The following is a 15,778-nucleotide window of genomic DNA, read 5'->3' on the forward strand; positions in this document are numbered from 1 at the left end:
TGGGCTTTTGCTACCTACTGGGACACCTAGTGAGTTGCTGCCCAAATCTGTGTACCCCAAATGGCAATTTTGATCCCACATAAATGCTTTGCTTAATTATTGCCTCCTGACAGTTTTAGGTTGACATGACTGAAAAAGATGTGGATGTAAATCCTAGAAAAAGCTTTAGGTTCTCCTCCACAACAAGTTTACATTCAGAGATGGGGTTATTGGTGAATGGATGCTTGTGCTTTTACTCATTCTTCTGAATTTTTAAATGCTTTAGAGCAGTGATTCTCAAATTTTAGCCGGAATCAGAATCACTTGGAGGTCTTACTAAAACTCTGCTGGGCCCCAACCAATAATTTATTTGCATTTCTAACAAATTCCAATGGTGATGCCAATACTGTGGGTCTGGGAACCACACTTTGAAAACCATTACTTTAGAGCAAACTTAAAGCACTTTTGGTAGCTATAATTTACATACAAATTAAAAAATTAAAGCCCGTGATTCTTTAAGAGTTCTCGGTGAGACTACCCTGAAGAATGCCCCACTCCCTGATGCAGTACAGTAGTCTCCCCCTTATCTGCGGTTCTCTTCTTGCTGTTGTAGGTGCCCGGGGTCAAGCATGGTCCTGAAGCAAGTGATCCTCCTTCTGATGAGTTGTGCGAAGGTCAGTAGTAGCCTAATGTCACGATGCCTGTGTCATTCGGCTCACTTCATCTCACCACATAGGTGTCGTATCATCTCACATCGGGACAATAAGAAAGGTGAGTATAGTACGCTTCATTACATTCAGATATTTTATTACATTATGTTATAATTGTTCTATTATCAGTTGCTAATCTCCTATGCCTAATTTATAAATTAAACTGTATCCTAGGTATATATGGGAAGGAAAAAAACAAAGTATATACAGGGCTTGGTACTATCCATGGTTTCAGGCACCCCCTGGCAGTCCCCCATGGATGACGGTGGACTACTGTAATTGTTCCCATGCTGCAGAGGGAACGGTCATGTGTGGTCTCTCTGTCCTCCACAGCAGCTCATGTATATGCTTGAACAAGCCTCCCCCATCTGGGAGGAGCCTTCTCACTGCTGCCCATGGTGACTGAACTTTGTTGTGCTTAAATTATTTCTTTTCTGTATATATTTTTAAAATTTCCTCCCATGTCTTTGCAAAAAAGAAACAGAAATGTGATGAGGCAGTGAGGAGACATTAAAACTTAAAAAAGAAAATACCTGAATAGATAGATTCCTTGCATTCCCTGGTCAATTTCATCAGTATGATCCATTTGTTCTAGATATTTCATGAACTCTTACCAGTTTTCTCTCCTTTTTTTGGAGGGGGGAAGGAGACGTGAGTCTCCTCATAGCTGGTATAACTATAGAATGTCTTTGTAGAACTTTTCAGTGTATTTTGCAAGTGGCATTACTTGTGTCCTCAAATGTTAGTATCTTGCATTTTTCCTATAATGTGTGTAGTTCATGTTTTTTTCTTTTTTTTTTTTTTTGAAAAGTTACCTTAGAGACCTGGCCTGGTTTCTATCCCTTATGACTTTCTCGTTTGCCTTTTGTGTCTCTGTACAGTGCTGGATTTGGCTACAATTCTTAAACTTCCTGTTGTTGTTATTTTTTAATATTCTGGCAGATAGAATCTTGTATTGGGGGGGAATTGCTTCAGTGGATTAATGCCTCCACCTGCTATTTTCCTTTGGCTCAGTGAACCTAAGCAGTAAATTCACTCTTTTCACACAATTTTATTTGCTTACATAGCCAATTGAGTATTCCAAGTATATGGAATATATTCATACCAATTTCTTCTTAGGCTTCTCTTCTAGCATGACTGGGACTTTCTGTCACAGGTATTTTCGTTCCATATTAGCTTTCATTTCTGTTTTGTCTGTTCTACTTTTGGGTATGTTCGCTCCAGACGCCTCAAGCCTATCTCTGCCTCCTTGCTTGAAGTGAATAGCAGCCCTAAAGTGCTGGAGTCTTAATGTGAATGTATTTTAATTAAGACTTCGTATGTAGGCTGATGAGAATGTCTCATTTAGACTGGCTTTTACAAACTCTTTTATTTTAATCATGGTCGTGGAGTGGCATGTTGTTTCACGCTGATGCAGATGCACTCTTTGGAGGCAAATAATAACCAAGAGGACTTATTATTTTAACGCAGGACCTTGCATTAGCGTATTTTAACCCTTTCAAAACTGCTTTTCAGGCCCAGAATTGTCCTTAGAGGTTTATACCCAGGAGAAGTGCAAATGTGTCTTCACCAAAAGACATGTACTAGAATGTTCGGAATAGCAATATTTGTTACAATCCAAAGCCAGGGCCTGTCCAAGTGCTCATCCGCAGGAGAATGTGTAAGTGTAGTGCCGTCATATAATGGAACATCACATAGCAATTCCAGTAAACCAAGGCAATAGTGTGGATAAATCTTACCACTGAAGTAGTGTGTAGAAGAAACAAGTCAGGAAGAAAACCAGTCACAAAAGACTATATGTTTTTTGGTGCCCTTTAAATTAAGTTGAAAAATAGGCCAAACTCATCGGTGGTTAGTGGTTACCCTTGGGAAGTGGTTCAGTGACTAGAAGAGAGCACAAGGGAGTCTTCTGGGAGCCAGAAATTAGCCTTTTGTCAGTCTGGGTGCTGTTGACGTGGTTGTGCTGTTTTGAAAGTTGAGTGAATTGTCTAATTATGATTCATGCGTTTTCCTGTGCACATACAATATGTATCAGTAAAAAGTGAAGAAGGATCTAAAAGAAAAACACTTCATCCTACACTATTTATTCATGGTCTGTCCTGTTTTTAAAAACCTTTTTCTTCCCCAAACCCACTCTGTTTTTCTCTTTTTAGGGGACAATTCTTCATGTTTCTGTCACGTTTCTGTACATCTTGTGAATAGGCACTAGGTGCATTGGTGCATTTTGTTCTGGGCTCTCTTTTCAAGGTAGTTTGTGTAGCCAACGGTCTTAGACAATAGAGATGGTATCTCCCTCTAGGGAAGAGGGAAGAAGATTCCTTTGCCTTTAAAAATAGTAAAGATGCCATCTGCCTCAGGGCAAAGTTTGGGCAAGCTTGCTATCAACCTTCTGTAAAAGGTTGGAAGTTCCTAAGCCTGGGGTTCCTCCTCTGGGGTTGCCCTCTCCAAACACAGAATCCACCTGCAGTGCTCCACATTGCCCTCAGGAGACCTGGGAGGGAGCAGGGGGACCTCACACACATATGACGCTCGTGACACCTGCTGTGCTGTAACAAAGTCCTTTGTTTCTGGTTCAGGAGTCTCCTGTCTTTTGCCAACATCCATGACACTGCATCAAGCTGCCCTGTTAGTTCACAAGGGTCCTTGACCCTCTTCTCACCCAGCAACTCATGTTGGGTTACATGGCTGTTATTTCATAGCCCTTACTATGTTATATGGACCCGATCATTACAATAAATCAGTTACTTGTAATAAAGCCATAGTAGTCAAAATAACATGAGTTAATACTTATTGAGTACGTACTGTGTGTGAGACACCATGGTAAAAGATGTACATACATGCATTGTTACTGTACTGTCAGTGATCCATAAAATAGGTTTGTTTTCTTTTGGTTTTTGGATGAGGAACCTGAGGTTCACAGATAAAGTAACTCATCATACATCAAGCAACTCGTTAATGACTGACCTGAGATTTAAGCCCAGTTACTCTGATGCCAGAGCCCATACTCTTAATACTGTGGTCTAATATATGGGACAAGTTGAGGTCCCTGTAGAGAGGAGTATCACATCTTAATTACCTGGTTTGGTGGAACTGGTTAAAATCACTACAGACAGGCAAGTTGAAAAGAAACTGTTTTTTAAAACCATTTTTGGAAGTGCCACAGCTTCCCTGTTAAGGAAGCCTGCACTCCTACCAGCACGTAGGTGTTCTCTCACAAAACACTGGTTCTGAAAAATATTCTCTTGTAGAAATAGTCATCTCTAATAGCTGCTTCTTCTTATGCGCTAGAGTGTTTTAATCAAAGGGGTGGTATGGACCACCAGTCCAGCATATACATGGAAGGTTCTTGTTGTTTTAGGGTCCACCTAGAACCAGAATAGACTAAATAGGCAATAATGTGCACCCAGAAAATCTCCAAGCAGAGCAAGATCTTAATCTTCACTCCTTTTTAGCACCTGGTGTTTTTCTATCACCAGGATCTAAAGAATGTGTTTTTCTTTGTAAAGAAAGAAAAAATCAAATCTAAATGTAATTCTTCTATGTCTCCATTGAGCTTTTTGACAAGAAACCTGCAAGTCAATACAAAGCAAGGGAAAATAGAATATTTGGTTGGCTGTTTTATGCTCACAATTAGTTGATGTCAGATAAATTGTGTTCTTAGACGAAAATTTATCAAAGCAAGGTAACAACTGTCTCTGTGACAGAATTAACCACTTAAAAACTGAAAATACATTCTCAGTGGCCGGGGAAGGACTCTTGGTGAGGATTTCACATGCCTCAGCTGGGAACAACCAAGACAAAATCTACCACTGGGTCTTTCTTTGTATAAGATAGATGTTCTGATAGGAGTGTAGCTGCATATACTGCAGTTCTCCGGAATCACAGACAAGAAATACACTTACCGAGGGCAAGAAACATGCTGACAGGCAAAAGCTACTTTTTCATAAAAGGTAGAACGTACAGTAAGGGAGGTTCAGGTGGTGGCAGGATTCTCTCCCACGCCCCTCCCCAGGCCCTGCTGCTTGCCAGATTCATTTAGTTCAGAGAAACCAGGCAGTTGAGGCTACGGGGAGAATCGTGGAAGCGAGACCTATTTTCAGGATGCAGCCTGGCTTTATGGCAGCTGATGAGAATGACGGCATGGTGAAAACAGCTGTACGTGAATGCTGCCCCTTCCCTCCTCGCCCGCAAGGACCCTTGCAATTAGCTGGCCAGAAGAACCATACCCATAAGACAATGAAAATAAAAAAGGAAATGGCACAGCATCGAGACAAAAACAACATGAGAAAAACAAAAACAATTTTTTAAATTCTATTTTTGATATTTTTAGTTACAGACTATAGCATACTCGCCAAAAAGTGCACAAAACAAGGACACGCTGCTCAATGATTGATCCCAAAACAAACGTCCACGTAACCACCTCCTTAGGCCAAAAAGTGGAACATGGCTGCACATGAGGACACCCTCATTTTCTCTCTCTGTCACTGTCTTTCTTTCTCTCCAAGATAACTATTAACCTGCCCTGTATGGCAATTCCTTCCTTGTATTTCATCTTAGGTTTTCAATCTGTTAATGAATTCTTAAACACTGTAGCATAGTTGGAAGGTTTTCTTCGGTGTTATTTAAGTGGAATTCTATGGCATTTATTGTTTCATGCTCAGCATTATGTCTGTGAGAGTCATCCACGTTGGCATGTGTAGTTGCGGTTTTTTATTTTCAAGGAGTTAAACTGCTGGGTCACAGGGAACGTGCATCCTCATCTTTAGTACATGATGCTGGGCCGTTTTCTCTGCCCGGTGGAAAACTGGTCAGTTTATCCACAGCAGTATTTGAGAATTCCAGCTTCTGCGCATCCTCACCTTCTCTTGGTGTTACCATTCTTTTTCATTTTAGCCATTCTGCTGGGTGACTAATGATAACATATCGTGTTTCCATTGCATTCCGCTGATGATTCATGAGTCTTAATTTCTTTGATATTTTCATTGGCTATTATGTAATCCTGGTTTGTGAAGTACCCATTCACTTACCTCACTCATGTTTCTATTGGGTTGTCTCTCTTTTTCTTAGTGATCTCTAGTGGCTTTTAAAATACTGTATATTCAAGATAATAGCCTTTGTCAGTTATACGTACTGGAAATACCTTCTGCCACGACTTTGCTTGCCTTTCTACTCTCTTAACGCTCTGGGGGAACCTAGCCGCCATCCGACTACCCCAAGACTTTTGTGTTGCGAAGGAGTCCGAACAACCACATGCAAAAGGCTACGTGGACAGGTGTTTGATGAGCCTCAGCGTTCCAGCCATCCCGGTGCAGACAGCAGACATGCGAATGAAGAAGCCATCTTAGATATTCCAGCTCCAGCAGGTGTGACGTGGAGCAGAACAAGGGAACACGGCCAGCAGCCACAACAGAGACCTCAGACACAGGGCCTACACTGAGCCATTGCTGGCCTCTCTAGCCATTCAGACCACCCAGCGAAGCTCCCAGTCGCTGTGGAATGAAAACTACTTGTCCCTGCCCAAATTCGTGACCCATGAGATCTCAAGCATAGTAAGTGTTATCTGATGCCACTAAGTTTGGAGGGGGGTGTTAGGGAGTGACGGATAATTGGACCAGAAGGTTCCATGGGGGCTGAAATGGAGCGAGGCCCTAAAAGATTGGAATAAAAGTGCAGGAATAGAAGGGTTCTCAGGAAAACACAGGAGCCAAGTTGGCGAATGAAGAATAAACCTCGAGTCTTTTGGTGTTAGTGACGTGACCCTGCCAACAGGGTGGAAGGATTATTTTAGTATAAATGTGGCAAGGCCTTCTTCACCCTTTCCTGGTTAGAGAAAACAAAGAGAACGAAAATGAAGATGTGGTAGTTGTCTCTCATGGTGAGAAAAATATTACAGAACTTACGGATGTTTCACTGTGAAGAATCTAAAGTCACCACTCCTGGGAGGGATCCAAAGCCCTGACTGGGGCCACCTTTAGAACGAAAAAGGAGAGACAGGAGACGGTATGATCTCCTAGATGTTTATCCTGGATATACCTAGATATACCTGGTATATAGTAAACGAGTGACTCCCTGGGAAAAGACTCTGCTTTGTTTTTATTCCTCTCGTCATAGATTCGCAACTAGTGTATATCCATTAGCAGCAAGTTAATAGTGAGACTACTCTCTGGAAATGAATTTTACCTAGAAGCTCTCCCAAGATTTACCAAGTTGCTTCACAGAGATGCATTAACTTAGCTAGTGAGAAGGATCAAGTTATGAAAGACCTTGAAATCATGGAATGGGTGTCGAGATGTAATTTTGGAAGGAAATGAGAACTTCTAGTTTGTCGAAGGGGTTGTAAGTATATGCTCTAAACATAATTCCCATTTACTTTTGGTGAGGGAAGGAAGGATTTCTCCAGATGGGTTTCTGGAGTGTAGAACTGGGTAAAAAATCTCACTGGTGAAGTTGGCAGCAGAGCATGGCCAAGAACAGCCTGAAGAGACAGTGACGATGGGACAAAGTTGCTGCTTCACCGTGTCCCATCCTTTTCATTTCTCAACCTTAAAAATTGCCTCTGAAGCCATAAGTGGAATGAGATGGTGATTTGAAGGAGAGTGTATGATAACTGCATGCTCCAACTGTGAAAAATAGCACAAAAAAATTGTGGAGCCCAAACTAGACGGTGCATATTGACTTTTGTTGTCATCATCGTGTATGATAGCTTATCTCATAATGCTGGCATTTTGAACTCCAGTAAATAAAAACTTTCTGAACCAAGAAGACTGTATTTTTATTCTTAGTGATACATAACTTCAGGTATCTTTAGAGGAAAGGAGAACATACTGGAGTTCAATAATAAAATGTTTATTATAGCACCGAATGTGAAAAATGCCTCGGCAATAGTTTTAAAAAATGCATGACGAGAATGCATGGCCCTTCAGTGCACTGATAATAAATAAGTAAATTAAGCCCAGAGGCAGAAAAGCCCAACTGGATTCTGTAGTCAAGATATGACCAAAAATAATGATTCATAGAATGGAAAGTTAGACTCTAGGTCATATATATATTTCTTCCTCTGAAATCTTTAGTCCTTCTTCTTGATCAAATTAATACCTTGATACGCATGTAGAAAAAACATTTTTTTTATTTCTTTGCTAATTCTTTATTGTGACAAATAGTACATTTCATGTATAAATGGTGGATTCTGAGCTGTCATTCTAACTAATTTTTAGCATCGGGAAATCTGGAGTTTCTGACACTTGTTTGCTTTTTTCTCTTAATGTGAAAATTTCATCTCTGAAAGTGCACAGTATTTCTGATGTCGACACTGATACGGTATAATGTATTGAAAGTGTTTTGAAAGCCATAATTTATGACATTAAAATAGTAGTGCTAATGTCATTGATGTCGATGATGATAAAAGCTTTATCGGGTACACTTAGACTTGCCTATTAAAAGCCACATATCCCTAGATGTTAAATAGAAAGAAAAACTGTCATTTTTTCTATTGCAAAAGGAAAACAAAGACTTTCCCTGGCCGTGGTCTTTTAACATAGGCTGTTTTCTTTATAATAGTATGTCAGTCCATATTTATTGAGATCTGCCGCATGTAGAATTCATATCTTGCTGTTGGGAAGAATTCAAAGAACTCGTAATGAAGTCTTTGCACAGGAAGAATTTATCTTCTAATGGGAAAAAGAACAGTTTCATGTACCTAACATGTATGTGAAAGTGTGTGTGTATTAAATTATGTACATACCTCATCGTACGTTTCTCACCCACACATCCACTTTCTCAGTGATTTATTTAGTAGGGGACTGGCAAAGTATGGCCCAAGGACCAATCCAGCCAACAGCCTGTTTTTGTATGGTTCTTGAGCTAAGAAGGTGTTTTTGGTTTGTTTGTTGTTTTGTTTTTTTTTTTTTTTTTTTTTGTTTTTTTTTTACATTTTTAAAGGATTGTTTTAAAAAAAGAAACAGAATATGCAGTATATATAGTACATGTCCCACAAAGCCTTAAATATTTACTCTCTGTCCCTTTACAGGAAAATATTTGTTGGCCTTTGATATAGAGTAATCTATGAAACTATGAAGTTTTGCTAAATCAGGGAGACCAGAATTCTCTGGCATTAGTGTGAGAGTGCATACAGAATGATCTTTACCCACACTGGACAAAAGTTGAATAAAGATACCTCCTGTTTGTACTCTGGTGGCCTTCAAAGTCCTTCCTGTATGAGAAGCAAAACCATGTCCTGAAGTCATATTTATTACTACAGCAAGCCTTATGTGTTGATTCCCCTGCAGGTGTGTAAATCTCCTGTCATCTCTGTGGTATAGACTATTCAAGTCAATAAGTAACTTCAGGTCTCCACTCTGTCTTTCTGTCGCTGAGCTTCTTTTCGGTGTTTGCATTCTCTTTATAAAATGTGCCCGTAAGGACCTTGGGTGCTCACTTGGCAACAATTTAACCTTCTGTACTCGATTCCATGGCTAATTGTGACATTTCTGCTGATTGAAGTTGCCATTGGATGTGACAGAAAAGACCTATATTTTCCCAACATTTCTTTGGTTTTTGTACTAGAAATCTGACTTTTGATTCAGAACTGCAGCTGGAATTTGCAGTGTGTGACTCAGCCATTTGGTTTATGTTCTTGTCAGTGCCTTTGTGGGAACGTGTCATTTCATTTCTGCTTCAAAAGCATTCTTTATGGGAGTTTCTACTGGCATTAAAAAAAATTCCTTGCATCTCACTAGCATCCCAATCCTCCAGCAGCTTTCAGCCCAGTGATGTAATATTAACTTGTTCTCTGGTTTAGCATTTGGAGAGAGAGGGAGGGAGGGAGAGAATATGTCTGTGTGTTCATACATTTTCTTTTTCTTTTTTTTTTAATTTTTAATGTTTATTTTTGAGAGAGAGAGAGAGAGAGAGAGAGAGAGAGAGCAAGCACTAGTGGGGGAGGGGCAGAGATAGAGGGAAGCACAGAATCCAAAGCAGGTTCCAGGCTCTGAGCTGTCCGCACAGAGCCCAATGCGGGGCTTGAACCCATGAACGGTGACATCATGACCTGAGGCAAAGTCGGATGCTTAACCAACTAAGCCACCCAGGCGCCCCTCATGCATTTTCTTCATGAGTCTTTCTAGTCACTGTGCACAATCTTAAGGGATGCCACTGTTACCTAGTGGAATGCTATCTGGGAAGTCCCTTCTTGGGTGTGGCCCATGCATGACCTTTGGTGCAGTGATTGGAATGTATGTCTTTGATTTTTATTCAACTCTAGTGGACCAAGTAGTCAAATGTATGAATAAATTACATATTATACATATCTATAAATTCTCTCTGCCTTGCTTTCCTCATATATTAAATGGGGACAGTAATAGAACCTAGCTCATAGGTGTGTTGGGAGAATCAAATGAGATAATTCATCAGTTGCCTGGCTCAGTGCTTGGCACAAAGTAAGCACTTGATAAATGTTCATACCATTATTGTCACCATTATTATGTCTTTACTCTGACACAACATTCCCTTGAGGATTTGTTTACTCATCCCACAGATACTCGGTGACTACCATTTTGCCAGGCACTATCTTGAACGCTGGATTATCAAACATACTCTTTGAACCTTACTGAAAATTGAACAGGTTTGCATTGAACACACATGTGATCAGGTGTCTGATAGATGCCTGAGTCAGTGGCATGGAGGACATGCCAGGTCACTGAGCTGATTTAAGTCTAAGTGATTGTTCTTATCTCCGAGAGCAAACCCATGGACTGGCTGTAACTGCTTCCATTGACCTATTAGTAATCTCTCCGCAGGCAGACTCCTTATTCCAGTGTGTTATCAGTGAACCACATGTGTTCTTCTTCGGACTTTCTATATGTGCCACTCTGTCTGTGACCACAGAATCCCCACACCAGCTTGCCACAGATACGGGGATAAGCGTTCCAGAAATGTGAAGCGAGGTCACTTCACAGTTGCTGACACCAGAGATGGCCTTTAGGAGTCCCTCGGGCAGCGGCTGTAGATTTCCCTTGACATATACCCCTTTCAGGAATAGAACTGTACGTGTTGGTGGTTTCAGCAGAATCCTTTGATAAATTCTATGGCTTCTACTAGTGATGTAGTCCTATGAGTGTCTCAGATTCTCCAACAAGACGTAACTCAGGCAGACGGAGGCACTTGCGGAGATACCTGACATCTTCCCATACATGTGGTGGCCTCCTTAGGAGAACCTCCATAAAAACTTTTTTATGACTCTCATCATAGCTGTAATAGCTGGTTTAAATTCCTTGTCTGCTGGAGTTGCTGGCGGCCATGTTCCTGCCACATAGAGAAACCTGAAAATGTAGAGCCAGCCCACAGATACCCAGACGCCTCCCCACGTCCTGGAATCAGGAACAGGAGACAAACAGAAAGGACTCTTGGGAGGAGTGAATCCCTGCTTCTGTCTCGAGGTTCCAAGGGGTGCCAGGACCCCTGCAGTTCTCCCATTCTGTGCACCCCCCACACTGTTTGTACCTCAATCCTTACTTTGACTTAAGCTGCTTCCAATTGTGTATCTGTGACTTAAAACCTAAAGACTTTTGTCTAAAACCCTCTCCATTATCTCTGTCTCCGTTTTTAAAAATTCCCACGACTGAATTCTTTATTTTCTGGAATAGGTTACAAACCCTAAAATTACAGTTCCCTTTTTGAATAAAAAATAAATAAATAAGAAAAGGTGAAAAAATGCCACTTCGTCAGGCGTTTGCTCACCTCCTCCCCCTGGTCAGAAGCCTGCATTCTCCACATGCACGGGGGGACATGAGGCCCAAACCTTGGCACCCTCTAAGACCCCAGATGGGATTTGGCTGACAAATGTTTTGTTTCCTCGTGATCAAAGTATTGAGGGGTGAGTCACTCATGGTAATTCTCAGTGTTGGACAAGGAGGCTCTGAGTCTAAGTCTGCCAGAGAGATACTCAGAGAAGGAGGTGTAGTTTAAAGAAATATAGGTGACAAATTTAGCTGGAAGAAGGGCCGTCTCCTTTTTTTAGAAGATGACCACGCTCCTGAAGATGACTCAGTGGATTGGAGATTGTCCTCAGGGCAACCTTGGGAAGCACGTGCTGCAGATAGCAGGGCCACGTGAGGGAAAGAGCCTGGATTACTGAGTCAGCATGAGAGGAGAGTCATTCCTTTCCAGGACACTTGGACTGAACAGGGACAAACTGGCTCCACAGAAAATCCTTGAAATTTTAAGGTATTGCCAGTTCCAAATTACATCTTCTGAATTCTTACAATTGAAAACCAGGTCTCTTAGTTCCTACTGTTGGTGAGTTACTATTTTCTCCCATTACTCTGCCTTCCCTGCACTCACCAGAGACAAATGCGGGATGGAATCTTCAGGGAGGGAGATGATCCCTGTGACCTTGGTAAGCAGAGTCAGGCTTCCATGTTGCAAAAGGAGACTTAAAATCAACAGAATGAGCCTCACCCTGTCATGTGGGCACACTAATACTCTACTGCAGTAGGCTTCACCGTTAGGCCCTGCCATACTCTTGAGCAAAGGCATATTAGTATGGGACTGATCTGATCTGCGTTTGTTGTAAGGCCAGGTGGAGCCTGTTTTCTGGCCAGAGTTCATTGGCTGAACTCCTTTGACTTTAATCAGCCCTTTCCACATCTCCAAATGCTATTTATGTAGTGAACCGAGAAAAATTAGACTGTATGAGTACCATTTCACAGAATGTAGCCGGTCTCCCCTTCCTCCTGGCCCCACCGATATTCTGTCTTCTTTGCCAGGCACTTATTGGGCTTAGAACCAGAACGTTCGACAAGATTCTGTGTGGTCAGATGTGGCGTACAGGATACTGGCAATCTGAAGCAGAGCTGCAGTGCCCTTTGGAGCCATGGTGGCCTGCTGGCTTCCATGAAAATGTCTTTCTAGCTGATCCTGGAGCAACTGTATGGTATTTTGATGGTGTCTCCCAAATATTTGAGTCAGACTCCATTGTATCTTTATGTTTTCCTGGGAGATTCTTGTATATGCTGCCATAATGTTTTTATGATAAAGAGAAGATATATTTTAAGGAAGAGAGAGGAGCCAACCAAGAGATTTTCTGCCAAGGTTGAAGAATGTCATGAATTCACTTTAACAAACTGTTTACACAGACCTATGAAGCCTACAGGTCACCTGCAGAGGAAGCTAGTCCTCTGAAGTTACAAGCTGTATTTGGTAGCATTTCAGAAAAAATAGAAACAGGCTCACCTCTTCACTTGGGGACTTCTGCGCACACGCCTGTGCACATACATACACATACACACACACACACACACACACACACACACACGTAAGCTCCCTATACTTTGATATAGGGGGATGATAGCTTGATTTCAAGTTTAGACACAGTTGCTCAAAGAATCATCATAATCCCTCCAATTCCAAGTTGCCAAAACCAGAAAACATCTTAAGAGCAATCAGAAGAATGTAAACCATGTTCAGAGTGAAATACTGTATGGTTGAAACTTACTTGTCTTTAGGAAAACCTAAAATTGATTTCCCAAGCAGCTGCATAATGGACTGAAAGAAACTGGGAAATGAGACACCCACACAAATTTTTGAAAACTCAGAATTTAAATTGCTGAATCAGATTTTAAATAGGAGAGCCAGTTAAAATCCCTGATAAGTATAGTATCTGGTCTTGTGGTCAGTCTGTATCGACTGCCTTTTCTCTCCAGTATGGGTCATATTTTTCAGTTTCTTCATGTCTCGTACCCTGGGCATTATGAATAATAGGATGTACAGACTCTGGATTCTGTTATGTTCCCTCAAAGATTGTTGATTTTTAACTTTGGTAGGCAGTTAACTTGTCTGGATTAGAACTCCAGACTCTGCCCTGTTGTGAGAAGCAATTGAAAATTCTTATTTTCATTTTCAGGGAATCAAAGGAAGTCATGAAACTATAAAATTCTTTTGTAGAATGTCATTGTCAATTAAGGGTAATACATTACATAGAGTCAGAACTGCTGATGTTTGCAGATTCACTTTTGGAGGCAAATGGTACCAACTGAAAAATCAAAGTCACTTTACTTTTTCTACTCCATTAAAATGGTGAAGATACATTTTTCTTGGCAAACAAGTTAAAAATGTGAAATTATGTATACAAGTGCATTAAAAGCAGTGAAGAAAGAGGCAACTTTTTCTCAGTATAACATTTTAAAACTGCATTTTAGATATAGAATGATTAGTTACTAATAAAAGGCTAGACTACTTGAATGATTTCTATACCTGTGATAATTAACATCTTTCTCACTATGAAAAGTTGATTCCCTATAACCCATAAATAAATATATCCTCCAAAAATAGAATAATTTTAACAGATGTATGTCTGGCTGGAAAAATCTGAAGGCAGAAATAAGAACAAAAATAAGCTTTAAAAAGAAAAGTCTCACGTTTTTGTATTGGTTTAAGATTTACCAAAATGTTTCAAATACGTTATTTCTGGTGGTTTTTCATGATTATCCTATGCAATAACGGCAGCAGATATATTCTTCCAGGTAAAAATCTGAACCGTAGGAAAGGTAAGTAATTTGCTTAAGCTCTAAATGCACATGGAGCGATAGGATTAAAACTCAATTCATGACCAAATTTTCAATGCTCTTCTAATAAAAAACTTAACCCATTGCTTTATCTTTTTAAGGTTTTAAACTGAAGTATAGTTGGCATATTAGTTTCAAGTAAATAACCTACCGATTCAGCAATTACATGTTACAAAATGCTCGACCATAAGGGTAGTTACCATCTGTCACCATATAAAGTCATTACAATATTATATTGACTATATGCCCTATGCTGTACCTTTCACCCCCATGACTTACTCATTTTATAAATGGAAATTTGTACCTCTTCATCCCCTTCCTATTTTTCCTAAAACATCCCCCTGTTTTCTGGCCACTGTTAGTTTTGTTCCCTATACTTTGGAGTCTGTTTCTTTTTGTGTTTGTCTTTTAGATTCCACATATAAGTGAAATCATGTGATAGCTGTGTTTCTTTGTCTGACTTAATTCTCTTAGCATAATACACTCTAGGTCCATCTATGTTGTCACAAATGACAAGATTTCATTCTTCTTCATGGCTGAGTAATATTCCATTATGTATATATACAATGAATATGCATCTTTATCCAGTCATCTATCAGTAGACGGTTAGGTTAGATTTTTGTTCCCCCGCCCCCCCCAGGACAAATACCCAGAAGTGGAATTACCAGATCCTATTGTACTCCTATTTTTAGTTTTCGACAGTGCACAAGGCTTGCCTTTTCTCTGCAACCCCGCCAACACTTGTTTTTCTTACTTTTTGACCCTAGCCATTCTCACTGGTCTGGGGTGGTATCTCATTGTGGTTTTGATTTGCATTTTCCTGATAATTCGTGATTTATCACATAGGATACAGTATTGCATCTAAGGTGAGATTCATTACCCTTCCTTGTTAAATGACCCCCCAAAGATGCTTTAAATTTGGTCATTAACATCACTTTAGCAGGGTTGAGATTAAGACCTTTTGTATATCCCCACATTTACATCACAGCTTCTTTAATGTGGTGGTTTTAGGAGAGTAGAATTAAAGCAGGCCCATTTCTAAGGGAAATAAGCATCTTTTTAAAAAGTTTTTTTTTTTTTAATTTATCCTTGAGAGAGAGAAAGCGAGAGAGTGAGAGAGTAGGGGAGTGGCAGAGAGAGAGAGAATCCCAAGCAGGCTCTGCAGGGTCAGTGCCAACTGTGATGTGGGGGCTCGAACTCATGGAATCATGAGATCATAACCTAAGCCAAAATCAAGAATGGGATGCTTAGTCTGAGCCACCCAGATGCCCTAAGAAGCATCTTTTTTTTTTTTTATAATTACTTCATTAGTTTTTATTTATCCTATTTTTATTTTTATTTTTATTTTTATTTTTTTTTTTCAACGTTTATTTATTTTTGGGACAGAGAGAGACAGAGCATGAACGGGGGAGGGGCAGAGAGAGAGGGAGACACAGAATCGGAAACAGGCTCCAGGCTCTGAGCCATCAGCCCAGAGCCTGACGCGGGGCTCGAACTCACAGAGGCGAGATCGTGACCTGGCTGAAGTCG

The 15,778-nt window shown here is 40.5% G+C and overlaps 1 protein-coding gene across 2 annotated transcripts in view; it reads left to right on the forward strand.

Annotated features, from left to right (window-relative positions):
• Positions 1 to 596: 596 nt before the first annotated feature.
• The window catches only part of MAGEB3 (MAGE family member B3), a 135,784-nt gene continuing 120,602 nt past the window's right edge, over positions 597 to 15,778 (forward strand). For both annotated transcript variants that reach the window (XM_040468830.1, XM_040468831.1), the window contains exon 1: positions 597 to 750. The gene's annotated coding sequence lies outside the window, so the exon portion shown is untranslated. The remainder of the gene's footprint in view (positions 751 to 15,778) is intronic.

This window comes from Herpailurus yagouaroundi, unplaced genomic scaffold (genome assembly GCF_014898765.1).
Source record: "Herpailurus yagouaroundi ecotype Mexico unplaced genomic scaffold, PumYag 67793, whole genome shotgun sequence".
NCBI classification, from domain to species: domain Eukaryota; kingdom Metazoa; phylum Chordata; class Mammalia; order Carnivora; family Felidae; genus Herpailurus; species Herpailurus yagouaroundi.